General features: G+C 30.1%; 1 protein-coding gene across 2 annotated transcripts in view; it reads right to left on the bottom strand.

Annotated features, from left to right (window-relative positions):
• Nucleotides 1–14975, bottom strand: part of LOC126834532 (ATP-binding cassette subfamily G member 4-like) — a 44489-nt gene extending 29514 nt beyond the window's left edge. Inside the window, exon 1 of one of the 2 annotated variants that reach the window (XM_050566531.1) lies at nt 14826–14975. The gene's annotated coding sequence lies outside the window, so the exon portion shown is untranslated. Of the gene's footprint in view, nt 1–1697; nt 2257–14825 lie in introns of those variants that run through there. The other variant, XM_050566530.1, reaches the window with a different exon arrangement.
• Between the last annotated feature and the right edge of the window lie 1126 nt (nt 14976–16101).

Below are 16101 nucleotides of genomic sequence, written 5' to 3'. Positions count from 1 at the left end.
GCCGTTATTATAACGATTAATTACTCTTCCTGGTTGTTTCCTAGAACATTTTTTAAGATTTAATTTATTTTTTAAAACACGTTATTGTAAAACTCAATGCTACGCGTCGAAGCTAAAAAAATGTATGCACCTACTCTTTTATATTACTAGTGTCCCGATTGTCAATTTTAATACCTTTTTTTTATTGTATTGTTGTTGTTATTAGCATATTTAAATTGTCAAGTTTACCACACGTCGTAAAATATTTTACTATTGATTGCCAAGCCATAACATTTGTGTTTATAATAATTTAAAGGCTACAATAAACCCCAATAATAGTGCGCATACGTTTATTAAGCAACTGATTTACATTATCGCTTAAACGTTCAGTGTTATTTAATTTAAACGTTTACACAATCACAACTTTGACGAGCTTTAGATAAAACTTGACTAAATATTTCAAGTTATCGACATTTCAAAAATGTGTATACTTCATCGAAACGTGAGGTCTGAAAGTACGATAAAACTGACAGCTGATATCCGTATCAGTTGCACCGGACAACAACATTGAAAATATGTTTTGATCACGTTGTCACCGTTCGTTTGCTCTAACCGATAATAATGCGACCACAGCAATTATTCCTATCGTAATGCAATCCCTAAACCGCAAACGCACAGAAGTAAAATATAATATCAAATAACGGTGAACAATCTAAATCAAAATTTCAATGTCTACCTTCGCCAAATGATACCTTCCCGGTCGGGTGGTAGGCGTAGGTACAATGAAAACAAGTAATTAAATTAAATATCGACTAGTCAGCGTTCCGTTCAAGGGCATGTATGGCTGGTATGTAGATCTCGCAAAGTCTATATATAGACCTGTGTGTTAATCTGGAACCCTTTGTTCTGTTGACAACTTTTAACTGGGAAAATAATTGAATTTCTCTACACAATACAGCTACATAACTAATAACAAGAATTATTTTTTTTTTCATTATTTACCAGGGATGGATAAAGGGAGAATGGTTACATTGGCTACTGCGCTAAGAATTGTACATTAGTCTCATTCGTTAGATTCAATAATTTCAAAAAACTTCCTATCAATAGAAGACTGAAATAAAAAAAATGTGCAAAGTGCCTTTGGTCCGCCATGTTGCTGTTAATTACTTCCTCGGACATTTTTTTTTTTAATCTCGACCGCAATGACCCCAAGAACGAGCGGTTAGGTGTTGGCTATTACTTATTAAATTAGTTTTATTACCATCGGACGAGTGGGTAGAAAGTTTAACATTCAAAGGATCTATACCAGGTAGGTATAAACGGTAACAGTATAGCCCATTCGGCTATGATATTAATAATAATAATCATTATCGACTGGGTGTATGAACTCGGTTATCGAACCGCTTCGAAGGGAAGCTTTATCGCGATAGCTAATTAATAAACGCGTTCTATATAATATAATGTGTGTATTGATAGGTGCAAATATACAAATGGATCTAGGTTAGGTCATCGGCATCGACACCATTGTATTGTTAACGCATGTACGGTGAAATGATTTAATGGTCGAACAACGATCGACAAATTAATTAACCTACAACAACGTCTTCTGCCGGCGCGGGGTTCAATAGTACTTGTAATCGTGTGCACTTAACATAATGTTCACACCGTTTCATTGCTGTATACGTTTAAAGCGATAACAATAATTTATAATAATATACCTTGATTTTGTGTATGTCGATGATCGTCGTGTGTTCGGCGGCTATAGATGATGCATCTATCCGAAAACGTTTGATCGCGTTTTCCCGTCGTCCGTCACGAGTCGTTGACACGAATAATAATAATAATAGTTTTGTCTTTGTTGTTTTTTTTTTTTAAACAATAATACAACGTGTATAAAATATAAGTATTCTATAATACCTAATTTATATATATATGTTTTTTTAAATTAATTTTATTTAATACGGTATATTTTTTTTTATTTGATTTTAACGATCACGGTACTCGCTTCGATCCGGCTCGACACCTCTATATTTTGTAGTTTCGTCGTGTCGACGGTATCTCGAGACTGGTCGGGGAGCGAAAACTTATACTACTATCGAGGGGAAGAAAAATACACCGATATTGTTTCTGCGGTACTCGTGTAACATTCGCAAAACGACAGGGCACACGAATTTTGTAAACACACGCTCACTCGCAAAGTCACACGGTGTTGGACGCGGGCACCGGGCGATTCGGCGAGCCGCTCGATTCAGACTGCGCGAGGTGGCCCGGTAGAAGAGTGCCGTCGCCGGTCGCCTCTGTGTGTATGTGTGTTATGCCCGCTGTTTCCCGTCGCCATGGTTACCGGTGCGCCCGGTCGTATCATATGAGATGATACAATTTTTTTGGTCTAACTGGCCAGTCGCTTTCTGTCGCCCCCGTACGCGAGTGTTACACTTAAATATAGTATTGATAACGCCGCAATAATAATATCAACCGCTATATAATATAATAAAATACGACGGCAGTAGTTGTTGACTAATAACCGAGATAGGAATCATTGGCGGATTTTACAGAGCAAAATCGTACACATCCGGAATGGACCTGTCATACTAGTCAACCGATATGACTAAAATGACAAACCGATTCGTAGAAAATAGTTAAAAATGTATATGTTTTGTAAAATAAAACTTAGCTGGTAAGTTCTACCCCTGTTATAAGCACGTCGTGTTATAATCTACTTATACACCATCTCTATGTTTCCTATACAAAATTATGAGAATTTCATTGGAAGTTTAACAGGAAATATTAAAAATAATAATTTATTATTCTGTCGACGTTTTAAAACTTTAATCGATTATTATTCATCATAATATCACAAAGTACATTTTACCTATTATAAATGGCAATCATTAATATTTATAAGCATGGACATAATAACATTACTTTTAAATTTCACTTATTGAGTTTGCCAAAAGGTCATACATTTTATCATTTTTCAATTACAGTATTCATACCAGGGTTATTGTATGTAAAATCATCAAAACAGTTTTCTCAAAAAATCTCCATCATCAATGTGCGATTTGGTCAGACTACATTTTTTATGATTAACTAACTACCCGTTATTCTTCCATATATTTTTTATACTCTGATTAATAATCTTACTTTACAGATAATATAAATTAAAACATTAGGATGTTGGGCTTCTGTGTGAAGATTAGAAGGTATTGTTTTACAATGATGTATATTTATTTTAATTATTTTTACTGTCTGGACTTACGATTCTCCTAAACTACGGTCTTATGTTTTTCATGTAGCAAGTGTCTAGATCAGATATCATACTGAAAGTTACTTTATTAGGCAAATAATTTGAAGAGTTCAGCTGTACTCCTTTTAAATCGTGGGAAAGCACCCAAATATATACATATTGAAAAATAGATTAAAACAAAATTATATATAGGTAGATAGATAGATAGACAGAACATAGAAGATTAGAAATCTAGTTTATTATTTACATTTGTCACAAGGTCTGAAATATGGTGTAGGGATATCATTATACAGATGTAATCTCTGACAGTGTATACAATTTGTCGAAAGCATTAGTTAATATTATATTATAATTAATGATTTAAATATCAATGGCGCAGTTGTAACTTGAAGTTGTATACTATTATTACTTTTGAAAGATTTGAAACAAATTTGTTAAAACGTCAAAATGATAATCACTCATTACTTATCAAATTGTTTAATATCCTTGGAACCCGTAATTTTTCATACTTATACTGTTAGATTTTTTATTAACCGAAAATTACGAACATTTATTAGTGTCAAATAACTATCAATTTAATCTGCATTACCATGCAAAATAAAAACAAAAATTTGGCGATGCATTAGCTACAAATGGTTTAGTAAATTGCATACTAACATTAACAACTAAATACAACCTGGAAAAAATGTATTGAATCACAATCATCTTCACATCAAAATAAATGTAATGGGTTAAAATACAAAATAACTAAAACTAATAATATGAATTAATATTAAAGTGGTTAAACATATGATTCGTCTAAATTACATTTACTACTAAAATATTTAGTTTCGTCAGAGCTACCAACTTTCTGGAAATAAAAAAGTAGAATACCTGAATAACAGAGAATAAGAGAATCTGCTCTAAATGAAATACAAAAAGTTTAGTTTCACTAAAAAATCTGTGGTATTATGTTACATATATTTTTTTTATTTAACCTTTATCGTGAAATATTTTACAGCGACGCACAATAATGGATGGTATTATTATACACTATAAGAATTAAGATTATAAATTAAATATTGAAATGTGAACAAAAATTGAACACAATAATCATATTACTATAAGAAAGATGATTAGTTATAGAGGATTGATGTCAACAAATATTTTATAATATAATAAATAATATTATTATCCTATTGACAATGGGTGACTGAAGGATAAATAAATTGAGAACGAGAATTTTATTTTATACTTCACCTCGGCATCTTTAGCCAAAGCGACGTGTCAGCATTTTATCAAAGAAAACGTAAGCAAATAAATAAGATAATTGATTGTTAATTAAAAGTTTTTTTGTTTAAAGCTGTTTACTATTGTAATTCGACAACGGTAAACTTTTTTTTTTTAAATATTGAAAAAAGTTTGTTAACAAATTTTAACTAATATAAATCATGATTTGACAGAAGAAAAGTTTCAAAAATATTATCTACAAAACGTTGTTATGTAGATAAAGTTGTATGACATATGCGTATATTATGTACCTACATACCTATATACATGTTATGTATTTATTAAAGTATGATAGAATATTATTTCCAATGTTTTAAATATTATTTTAACACATTATGATTAATATGCATATTTTTAGCATTATTTTTTCAACAAATATTTAACAAACATTTTGACAAAATTAATATATTTTTGCAGCGTGGGAATAAAAGTAAAGAGCGACGGCTCCGTTATGGTACACCTATGTAGATGGGTAGGAGATAGGTACCCATTCAGGATTTCTTAGTAGTCTAATTTTTAATAGTCAAAAAAATAAATGCCGTTACAAAAATAATTACTCGTACAAGACAAAAATCGTTCAGAAATAAGTACAGTACTTCTGTGTAATCGGTTACTGGATTAGCAGACAATTTATTATGTTACTTTTTTTTTTCATTAGACAAACCAACATAAAAATTAATAGCTACCCCCTCTCACTAGTTGGGCCCTAAACTCGTTGTGTGTGCGTTAAGTTGGCAACCAGCTATAATCGCCACCAACCAATAAAAAAAACGAATACCTACTCAGCTTCGCATCAAAGCCTAAAAAAACCAGGCCTGAACCCGTTTGGCGAGAATTGTTTATTTACAGACGTTTAAAACTCGAACCTTCAAACCAAACGACAATTGCTTTGCAGCAAAATTAACCGGCAATTTGTTGTGTTTGGTTTTTTTCCCACTGGCAAGTGGCACCTAAAAGAGGGTCGATTGCACTGTCCACGTAAGACGGATACGTCTGCTCGTCGTCTGATGACTAGAAATAATAAATTTCAACGAGCACTCGTAACAGCTGTGTGCGACTATCGCTAGAAGACATAGTCAAAGGTCAAGTATATAATAGTATACCGGGTACGGTCGAGGCTCAAGGCGAGCCGATTTGCATTTTGCCCGTCACACACGGTGAATTCGACACGGCGCGCCCATCGACACTCTTTAATCCGTCACCTGTTTTAAATAAATACAAACACAATCAAAGTTGAGCGAGTCAGTGACGACTTAGGTTTGTTATTTACAGGAGATTTGAAATTTTCTGAACACGTAAATTTAATTTGTTGTGAACCAATCAGAAACGTGTGGATTTCAAAACGAAACTGTTCCGAGTTTAAAAATCCTAAATGTTTGTCAATACTGTACATGTATCCATGGTAAGATCGGTTCTCGAATTTGGTTCGGTTATTTGAAACCCTTTCCAAGCCTGTTTCAAAAATAAACTCGAGAAAGTACAAAGGCGGTTCCTGCGCATGATTGCTCACAAAATTGGTATGGCTGATTAGTATACCGTATATTAGTGAGTTTGCGACTTGCGATTAAACTTAATATTCCTACGTTAGAATCAAGATGCCAATAATTAGCTGATAGGGTTTTTGTTTAAAAATTATTAAATAATATGGTGAACTGTCCAGAGGTATTGAGCGAAATCGGTCTAAAAGTACCATTTAATGCACTCTTTACAAAGCCTTTTTTGTCCCTAAAAACTCTCTAACGTATGTTCAGTTAAGTTTGCCTAATCGTCTTTTGGTTTTTTATTTTAATTTTCAATGATAATTCGCAATACTTCAATCAATTACCTTAAAATATTATTGTTTAGCTTATAGTATTACTGTGTGATTTTATTATTATTATTCTTGTTGTTTTTGTTATTATTATTTTTTCTCTGATTGTTTACTCATGTTACCCTTTGATAATACATTAAAAATAAATGAAAAATGATTACTGTGATCAAAGATGTACACACGGCAATCGATCTTGAGCTGTTTTGTACGCCTAGATTGTGTTTCGGGCAATTTTTCTAAGTCTTTTTGGGGTTCAGAGATCACAAGATGTCTGGCCTTCATTCTGTACTCGAGTTCCAAAAAAATTCAAAAAGTAGATTTTCCGGTTTCAAACGCCCTGTGTAAAGATATTCTTGATATTTTCTCGTACATCCAAAGTAAAATTGTAGGGTTTGTTTGCAAAACATTACTCGATATGAGATTAGCTATTTTAGATCTGAGGACAAAAGGAAACAATTATTAAAACGTCAATCACAAGTGTATATAATTTCACGATATAATAGAGAAGATAGATTCGTCTCGCGTTTTCCATAATGAACAAAAAAAAAAAAAAAATAATATTACAAATTATGATGTTTACATATTTTGTTGCGCATTAATATTGTCAGAAACATGTAAATTGAAATAGTATAACCGCCACTAAGGTTGTGTATCTCCATTGTTTATAGGTATTGTCATACGATACAACAATATTATCTGTCGACAAATCACAATAACCAATAGATAAGATTTAAGATAAGGCCGATTGAACCTATCTCCGGTTATACAATACAACTTTACTGTTTACTTTTTCCACGTCGTGGACCGTAATGTAACGCCTATCTAATCTCCGCTACACCTGTTTTTTTCCCATAGACTAACATGACAATAATGTTGCCGTTTGCTTGACTTAGGTCTTAGATGGTGGTTCAACGGCACCGAGGAGCAGTGTGTCTAGAAATCGGAGAAGATGTAGCGAGTAGAATAAATGTTATAAAATTGTAATGGAGGCCAGCAATAATATGTATAGAAGTTGTGAGGGTTTATAAAGAATGATAAAAAAAAATTGAAATTACTAAAATGAGAAATTGTATGATAGGCACGAGAAGTGATCAGGTAAGACCAAATCAGGAATGAGTACATAATAAAAAAGTTTGGGAGATTAGCAAGAAAAATGAGACCTTGGAAGCAAAATCTAAGAAAAACGGTTGAATGTTATAAATACAAAAATGGAGATACACAGAATGACTAAGGAAAAAAAATGTACGGAGAAGGAGATAGAGAAGAGAGAGGGTGTTATCTCGTATCAAATTGTAAACTTGAAAAATTATGTTATTTTGTATGTATGTACATTGTACACCCATATTTTGATTAGGTAACCGTAAAATCGAATACAATCTAAGCTCCACCGTCCGCATCAAAACAAAAACGGTAATTATACAATAGGTATATTAACTACTTAAACGAGGTATAAAGAGGTTTAACTGCTAGTCACTATTATAATGTAAACTATTAAATTGTAGGTAGGTACAGCAAAAAAATATTCTATTACTTTTGGGGCCAAATGTAATATTCGATTTGTAAGCGTTTCGTTTATAAGCTTTAAGCAGGAACTAATTATCATAAAAATCAAATAATTGTTAAACATTTTCCACGTTTTATTGTTTATAAACGAAATTTCCATTATCATTTCCAGTTTTATCTTGTTGTTTAGGATACGTGAGTCATTTTTTTTTCGATTACGGGTCATGGCTACAGATGTTATTCTACTATGATTACTGGTTGAAAAAAATCATACTATTTTGTAACATATCTCACGAAGGTAATTGAAAGTTCCATTATTGAACATTATACAAAAGTAAATATTTGTGTTCGTATTAATCCAGTTCGAGCAAGTATAGCCTTCGAAAGTGAAGCCTGAGATTGCAATACCGAGATTATTAGAAAAACAAAATTACACCTAACATCGTATATATATATATTATAATAATTGCAAAGACAGCAGATATTGTGCTTATTAACATCGCAATTACAAGTTTTTGAGCTGAATTAATAAAATGTAATGATATGCTACTAACGTCCGAACGTCCTAAATTTATTTATTTTTCATATCCAATTTACAATATTACAATGTAATAATATTAAAAATAAAAGAAGGATCTACCGCGAAAACACGATGTCATTGTATTATTATTAATATTCATAAACCCCTGGCATCCTTTCTCCAAATCATTATCTAAATATTAATCTCAATTATTGTGTGTAAGATAAAAAATAAATACATACAAAGTGCATATTATCAAGTACGGGTACAACATATATTACAGGGGAAAAATCACAGTGTATGAAATAATGTACCTCTCAACTGAGATCGTTTTGTTAATATTTGTCATTGAAATCACCTTAATAAAAAATGTTAAAAATAATATAATGTCAGGGTAACTAACACCATGCACAACAGCGATAATAAAAATACCTTTAGATCTACAGATTGTTATTTTTGTTTTTGTAAATTTTTAAAAGAAAATTATTTCAGAATATGCTGTGTAATTTTTGTACTATTTACTTAAACCGTATTTTTTATATGTAAACCTTTCATAAATTAAATATTTGTATCATTATTTTGTTGAATAAAATACTTAAATATTTAAATTCAATATATTTTCCTTTTAAAATACCTGACAGTAGTTTACACAATTTATACTCAACTGTACCTACTTAAAAAAATATATTTATTATTAAAACTAACTTTCATATTATTTAATATAACTAATTAGGTATTAATTATAAACTAATCATACTTTCATTTTATCAGCAAAATTTGTATGTAAGCCAAGTTATTTTAAATATTACTACACACAATTGCTGATCATTAGGGTTTAAAGTTGCCACCGAGACCGTGTAAAAAACAATTAATACAACGCATTTAAAATCCAAAAACTAGTAAGGAGCAGTGACTTTTATCAAAACACTTACCTAATAAAATTGATAGAAATGTAGGATTGAAAGATAAGTTTCGAGTAAAAAAATTCAATAAAACGGTATTCATTTATGTTTTCATAGAAACATTGCTGCCTGATCTAAAATTGCTCTTTAGCATAGCAATAACGCATTGCTATTCTACATTGTTGTGCAAAATCATGTAGTAACGCAATCTAGTAATATATTTTATTTATTTAAAAAATATGATTTTAAGAGTTTTATTATTAGTGTTAATGTTGGTAGTAATTAAAGTAATGCTGAAATGTTAGTTTTCAAAGCGTTTAATTTATATATTATAGGCTAAAATCATTTAGTAATAAGCAGTTAACGTCGTAAGACTAGATTGGTCACATAGTTGAAAATGGTGGTATATAATTATATTTTTATTACATAATTACAAAATTATATTGTAGAAAACATAATAAGATTCTGTTAACAATTATTTTGTAAACATTCCAAAATGTTTACAACTTTTATACCTAATCATTTTAAATTTCTCCTTCATTCATCTAATACTCTTTTATGTAGTAATAATTTTAAGCATTATTTACGTTTTTTTGCGTTTAAGGTATATAGAGAAATTCTTACTTGCCTATTCAAGCAAAACAAATGTTAAGAAAATGAGTATCTAACATGCAAAGTGTAGTTTTCGTTTTTATTTTTGGCACTTGCACCATGTGTTAATTAAGTTCAATTGAAAAATACAATACTACTAAAAGCTAGAGAACGTTTGGAACACGTCACTCTAATTGTTATTTATTAGCTTCGTCAAGAAGCTAAGGATGTAATGGTTGTTATGTTAAGGTTTCAATTTTCTAAGTATTCGTAACTCATAAGCCTTAGACTATTGATCAATCAATAGGCTTTATCAATAAAGATCAAGGAAGTATTTAATCAAAATTTGTATAATGAGAGTCATTAAGCGAATTAATTTTAAATTACCAAAATTAATATTATTGAGGAGATTATAAGAGCGGTATGTTTTTTGACGTTTTAGATCAAAATGTTGACAACTTAGTATGTTCTGTAAATATGTACGAGTTCTTTGGCTACTTTACTAGATTTATGTTGGAAATAGATTCTTTGTTTTTCGATTTAAGAAAATTGCGTTTTAATATTAAAACATTTTCAAGTTCAATTTATTTAATCACAAAAATCTGAATTCTCTTTAAATGGAAATCGGGTTGACACCGACAAATTATTCTCTTTTTACAGAATTGAAATTGAACCAATCAATGTCTCGCAGCTATTTTGTCACAGCGAAAGCAATTTTTTACCACCAAAATTGCTCACTCATAGAAAAAAAATTGTATTTGATAAAAAATAATACTCTGAAGCTTATAAAAATTAACCTAAATATAAATTGGCATGGTTGAAATTTGTAAAAAACACTTTTTTTTTCAAATATTGGCTAGGTTTGGTTAGATACTAACATAATATAAAAAACTTGGATATTTTATCGCAGTAGCGACCTGTGGTTAACCAGTGTGAAACCGTGTCCCTAATTATTGGGTCCGGGTCAGTCGAACAAAACCACAAAAGTATTATAACACGTGTGTTTTTATTTTTTTTTTAAACTAACAATTTTCGGGTACGGTTTTATGCGTCAATTCAGTGGAGGCCGTCCGAGACTAATCTATGCCGAGAAATGAGAATTATATGTATTATAATTCCTACCTTCGATAATAATTGCCCATATTGTAAGACGTCATGGAACAAATACTAAAAAAAAAACGTGCTAACCTAACACAAGTGCAATCGTGGTGTTATTTCAATACGGACGTTAGAATATTATTATTATTTTTTAAATCCTGAGTACTCGACCAGACTACACAGACTCACCATTATTTTTAACTCGTAAGGTCGAGTATATAAATATATGTATTTAAGGTACAAGTGCGTACCTACGTCATGGTCTGCGTCATAGTAGATTTGTACGATTAAAATGTATGCAATTTAATTATTAACATAATCCAGTACACTTGAGAGTAGAGATTCATAGCAATCGACGCATGATTATTGGATTTAATGATGTTTATGCTATTAGCGAATAATATAAATATATATAAGGGAGTTAAGTGTGGTTGGGTTAAAAAATATGTTAAAATCACGCAGTCACGAATACAACAACAAGTAGATAATTGAAATTAAATTAAATAAAAAATAAAAATGCGTCTTAGGATTTATTGTCAACCGTTGACTTATCGTTCAATATATTAATCATTAATTAATAAATCATAATATTTTTGTATATGCATTTGTACAATGTGATTTTATTAAATTATTTAGTTTTTTTATTGCGGTAAGATATTGCTATTTCTGTAAAATCCCGCATAAACTGGTTTTTAATGACATCTTTTATTTTCCACTTAAGATAAATAAAAAACTTACTAAATACGTATTTAAGGACTGACGCTACGCGTCTGTAATTTAAGATGTCAAAATTAGCATTTCTTAAGCAGCCTATTTTTTTTGTACATGTATAGTAATAGCGTTATAGCCCCATCACAATATTTCTCCACTTCTCTAATGCTTACGTTATATCTAACTCAGATCCTTCAAAATATCTTTTATCGTGGAATATTTCAAATATTTTATTATTATTATTGCCCATCTGATAAACGTATAAACAATATATATTGTTTGCTTAAACCTCAATTAAGCAATTATTATCACATCTTTGCCAATACCAACGATTACTATTTTGCATAATAAATATAATATATATGAGTATGTATAATTTGTCATGGTTTTATATCAGTCTAAATATGAAGGCTGTTTTCGCGCAATTCACAACTAATAATCGGATATTAACTGTAAATACTATATAAGAAGTCACGATTTGATCAGCAATAAAATATGTTAAATGTTTTTCTAAAAATTATGCAAACAACAAAACCACAGACGGGCTCATAAATTTTTTAGTCTAAAGGAAATTGAATCTAAAACAGTCAAAAGTTAATGAATATTTTATGCGTCCAGACGAAGGTCAATACACCTACTAGATAAATAACAACCGCCGTTTGACAAGTTGAACCACTTTTACCGGTAATTATTATGATGCGTTTTTTTAACTTGTGTATTATTATATGTATGCGTTTGTCCTCTGTTTAACGTTATTGCCATTAAAAAAAATAATATAACAAAACTAGTATATTAACTAAAACTAGTGTCACGTTAACCGGAAATAATCAACATGTAATAATATAGGCCCACTCATTGTTATTTATTTGGTCTGTACAGAGATAAGTTCAACTAAATATACTAAATACATTTAGCACGTCAAGGAGCGATCAAGTAAAACCTTCAAAATATTTCAGTTGTAACATTAAAATTTAGTGTGTTTAAAATAACATTTTAATAAAAACATATATAAATTACGTTTACGGTAGTATATTATTAAAAGTAACTGCAAGTGCATTTACATGTTTTTTACAACAAATTTGTTTTTTTTTTAATTCTTCTCCTTACGGTTTGCCTTATACCACACAAGTGGGGTCGGGTAACCTAACCTTCTCTTCCTACACTTTGCGCACTACCGACGATTAACAGTTTCTATATTTTTATTTGTAACGCTATTTTTATTGTATCCACTAGCCTTTAAATCCAACCAAAGTATTCACAGTTATATTTTTCTTATCACGTCCAAATTTCCTCATTGTCTTTAATTTTTAAAATTTTCTGCAATTGTTATTCTAGTAAACTTAGAATATTCTAGTGTCCATTTCAATTTTTTCATTTAAACCAACACTACCTTCCATACATTCCCTGCCTCGTTAGACCTCACCTAATCAGACTCGTATCTAACTAGCCACATTTCCTTCATTCACGGTCTAATGCAAACTGATACTCAAAGGAAGTTTACTCTGTAATATACCTAACCTTGATGAAGTTACTCCACGGTAATACCAAAGTTAAAACTCTAGATAATCGAGCTGATATCAGCGAAGATTTTTTTAGTGTTATTAGATTACTTAGACTGATATATTTCCAATAAATTAGCATTGGCGAATGAATTTAATAAATTAATTTTAAAAAAATATTGTTTATATCACAATAAATTATAAATTTTATTAATCAATTGACATTGACATTATTTATTTAAATTTAAACTTAAAAGAACATTTTATAACGAAATAACAACCTAAGGCAACCTTGGATATTTAATACACGCAAGTACTATAATTAACTATAATAAAACAATTTATATAGTTTAATTAATAATTAAAAACAATGATAATAATTAATGTAAAATATTTATATAAGTACGAGTGGAGTTTTTTTACTCAAGTATTATTCAGTCATTTATTCAGAAGTAAGAAAATAAAAACAAGGTTTATTTTCTTAAAATGATTTTAAATTTTCATACAAATTTTTTTTATGATTGTCATAAACGCGCTAGCAAAAAGTTAACACATCTTTTAAATAACGAAACGTGACAACATTCTGTTTTAAGAGCGTACCTACATTTTTATGCGTAACAACATGACCCTTACTATAAGATGAGTAAGATTAAGAAAATGAGTATTAAATAAGATGAAAAGTAGCCTAACTATATAATAAAATAGTCCGTACATTTTTTTACGAATTATTGTAATAGGCATTTCATTTAGTTAGATGGTTAAACATCAATTAGAAATAACACTTCCTTTATTTAGTATACACTTAAATTCTTAAGTGCATCTCCTATGCGCTATCCTTGTTGGATAGATGACGAACAATTATTATTATTTATTTGTTTCATACAAGATGAATAGGCCCCACTGGAGTTACACGAATGGGGTCCTAATTTGAAATTTACACATTTTATATAAAACTATCTCAGCTTTCTGAAAAAATTTTTAAAAATTCTCAAATTTTGGACAACACGAAAAAACCAACTTTTTAGATTATAAACTCAACTCTAGTGACTTTCTGTTTCCTAAAAAAATGAATATTTTTTCAGATAGTTGAGAGTATTTTACAAAAGAAACTAATTTTTAATACATTTTTTTATGGTTAAAATACTATAAAAAAGAAGTGTCAAGGAAAAAACTGAAAATACTTTTTACGACCATGGCCAAAATAATAGAAAAAAATGCAAAAAAATTTAAGAACATTCTTTTCATCGTTACAGACATGCAGTGTAATTTTTAAAAAAATCCGCGGGGGGTCACTCTAAACGTTCATTTGTTCTTGGCGTTTTGAACCATATATATAATATATTTAACAATTCTAGATTATATTATTAAATTTAAGTGAAAAATTGCCTATACAATGCCCCTTAACATTTTGACATATTATTTATCTTCACACATAATTGAATTTTTAATAAGACACCCCCACTCATTCTAACGCACTTTTAGTTTCATCGTAAAATTATTTTCTTCTCTGTGTAATGACTTAATACTTCCGGCACACGTTTGATTAACTATTGTACATAATTCAAGTGTGATTGTAAAAATCGTATAAAAGTAACTATTAAATAAACCATAAACCGTTTTTGAATTTTATGTAATGATTTGTATTTATATAGCAAGGAACACTAGTCGATTTTCAATATATTAAATTGGTACCTACCTCACGTGGGAACAGAATTTAGGCGTGGATGTCAACAATACACCCGTATTGGAACCGTATTGGATAGATCTTAATTCACAGTGATCATTAATTGAGTATTAATTACAATAAAATTAACACACACTTTAAAAAAAAACGCAGTTTCCTTGGTATTGTAATAGGAAAAAACCGCAGAATAACCGTAGATCGGTTGAACACTGGCACTGTCTGCACTACTGGCAACAATTTAATGTATATTATAATATGTTTTTATTATTTTATTACAAAACACATGTGCAACGACACGGACCCCTAAAAAAACAAAATCATAGAGAAGTAAGTTTATGAAGGTACGACTGTCGGAGGGGGCACGAAATATTCGACTAGGTATATATTATATTATATTATTATAATAATAACTAGCTATAGCGCACAAGGTAAAGGACAAGCCGTAAAATATTCATATCAGCCAATTAGATGTGGCGATAAAAAAGCGAACCTGTGCGCAAAAATAAAGTGGCTATATAACGATTATGATATCCTCAAACGATACATTTCCTATGGCCATTCGGAAGAGCAATAAAAAGTAAAAAAACAAACATGCCGACGATTTGATGGTTATTTTTTTAGAGGCCTTCTTAGCCCGGCCATCTTTATAACGATAATATTACAAAGATAATCAATCTATCATTGGTGGTAAAATAATAATATAGCAATAATACAGGTCCACAGCGCACTAGCAGTATGATCCAGGATTGCGGTCAAGACTGGGCCGTTTGCCAAAAAAATTAATAACAATGGATACAATAGTAAAGTGCATGCCGTGTATAAACAAAAACGCAGTCGGATATTACCCATCTTACCTATTGTAGTAATTAAACAAGTTGTCCATAAATATATATATATATATATAAGTTTAAATAATAGTATAAAAAAAAGTATGTACCTACAATATTTTTTTTTACACTCATCACGATTAGATTTTTTGGCTTGTAACATGTGCCCACGTTCCTGATCACCCTGTAGGCTGTATGTTGAATATGATATAATGAAATATTATCATTGATTAAAATTTGATATAAATATATACGAATTATGTATGTTCTAGGTACAATCAATGCCATTGATGATAATAATAATATGTAACCTTATAGAGTGGTAGTGACACGTTGCCGCAATGGACTCGTTTTTAATCAGCCTGTATTTTTCTTATGAACAATTCATTATTATACATACATATATATGTTTTTTAATAGCCATTATTCTTCAATATTATATAATATTATGTTTTAAACTT

This window comes from Adelges cooleyi, unplaced genomic scaffold (assembly GCF_023614345.1).
Source record: "Adelges cooleyi isolate 19-005CV unplaced genomic scaffold, UGA_ACOO_1.1 ACOO_flye_CR_arks_rails_tigmint_CR_PRNA_21, whole genome shotgun sequence".
NCBI classification, from domain to species: domain Eukaryota; kingdom Metazoa; phylum Arthropoda; class Insecta; order Hemiptera; family Adelgidae; genus Adelges; species Adelges cooleyi.
This window is presented reverse-complemented; position numbering and strand designations above follow the sequence as displayed.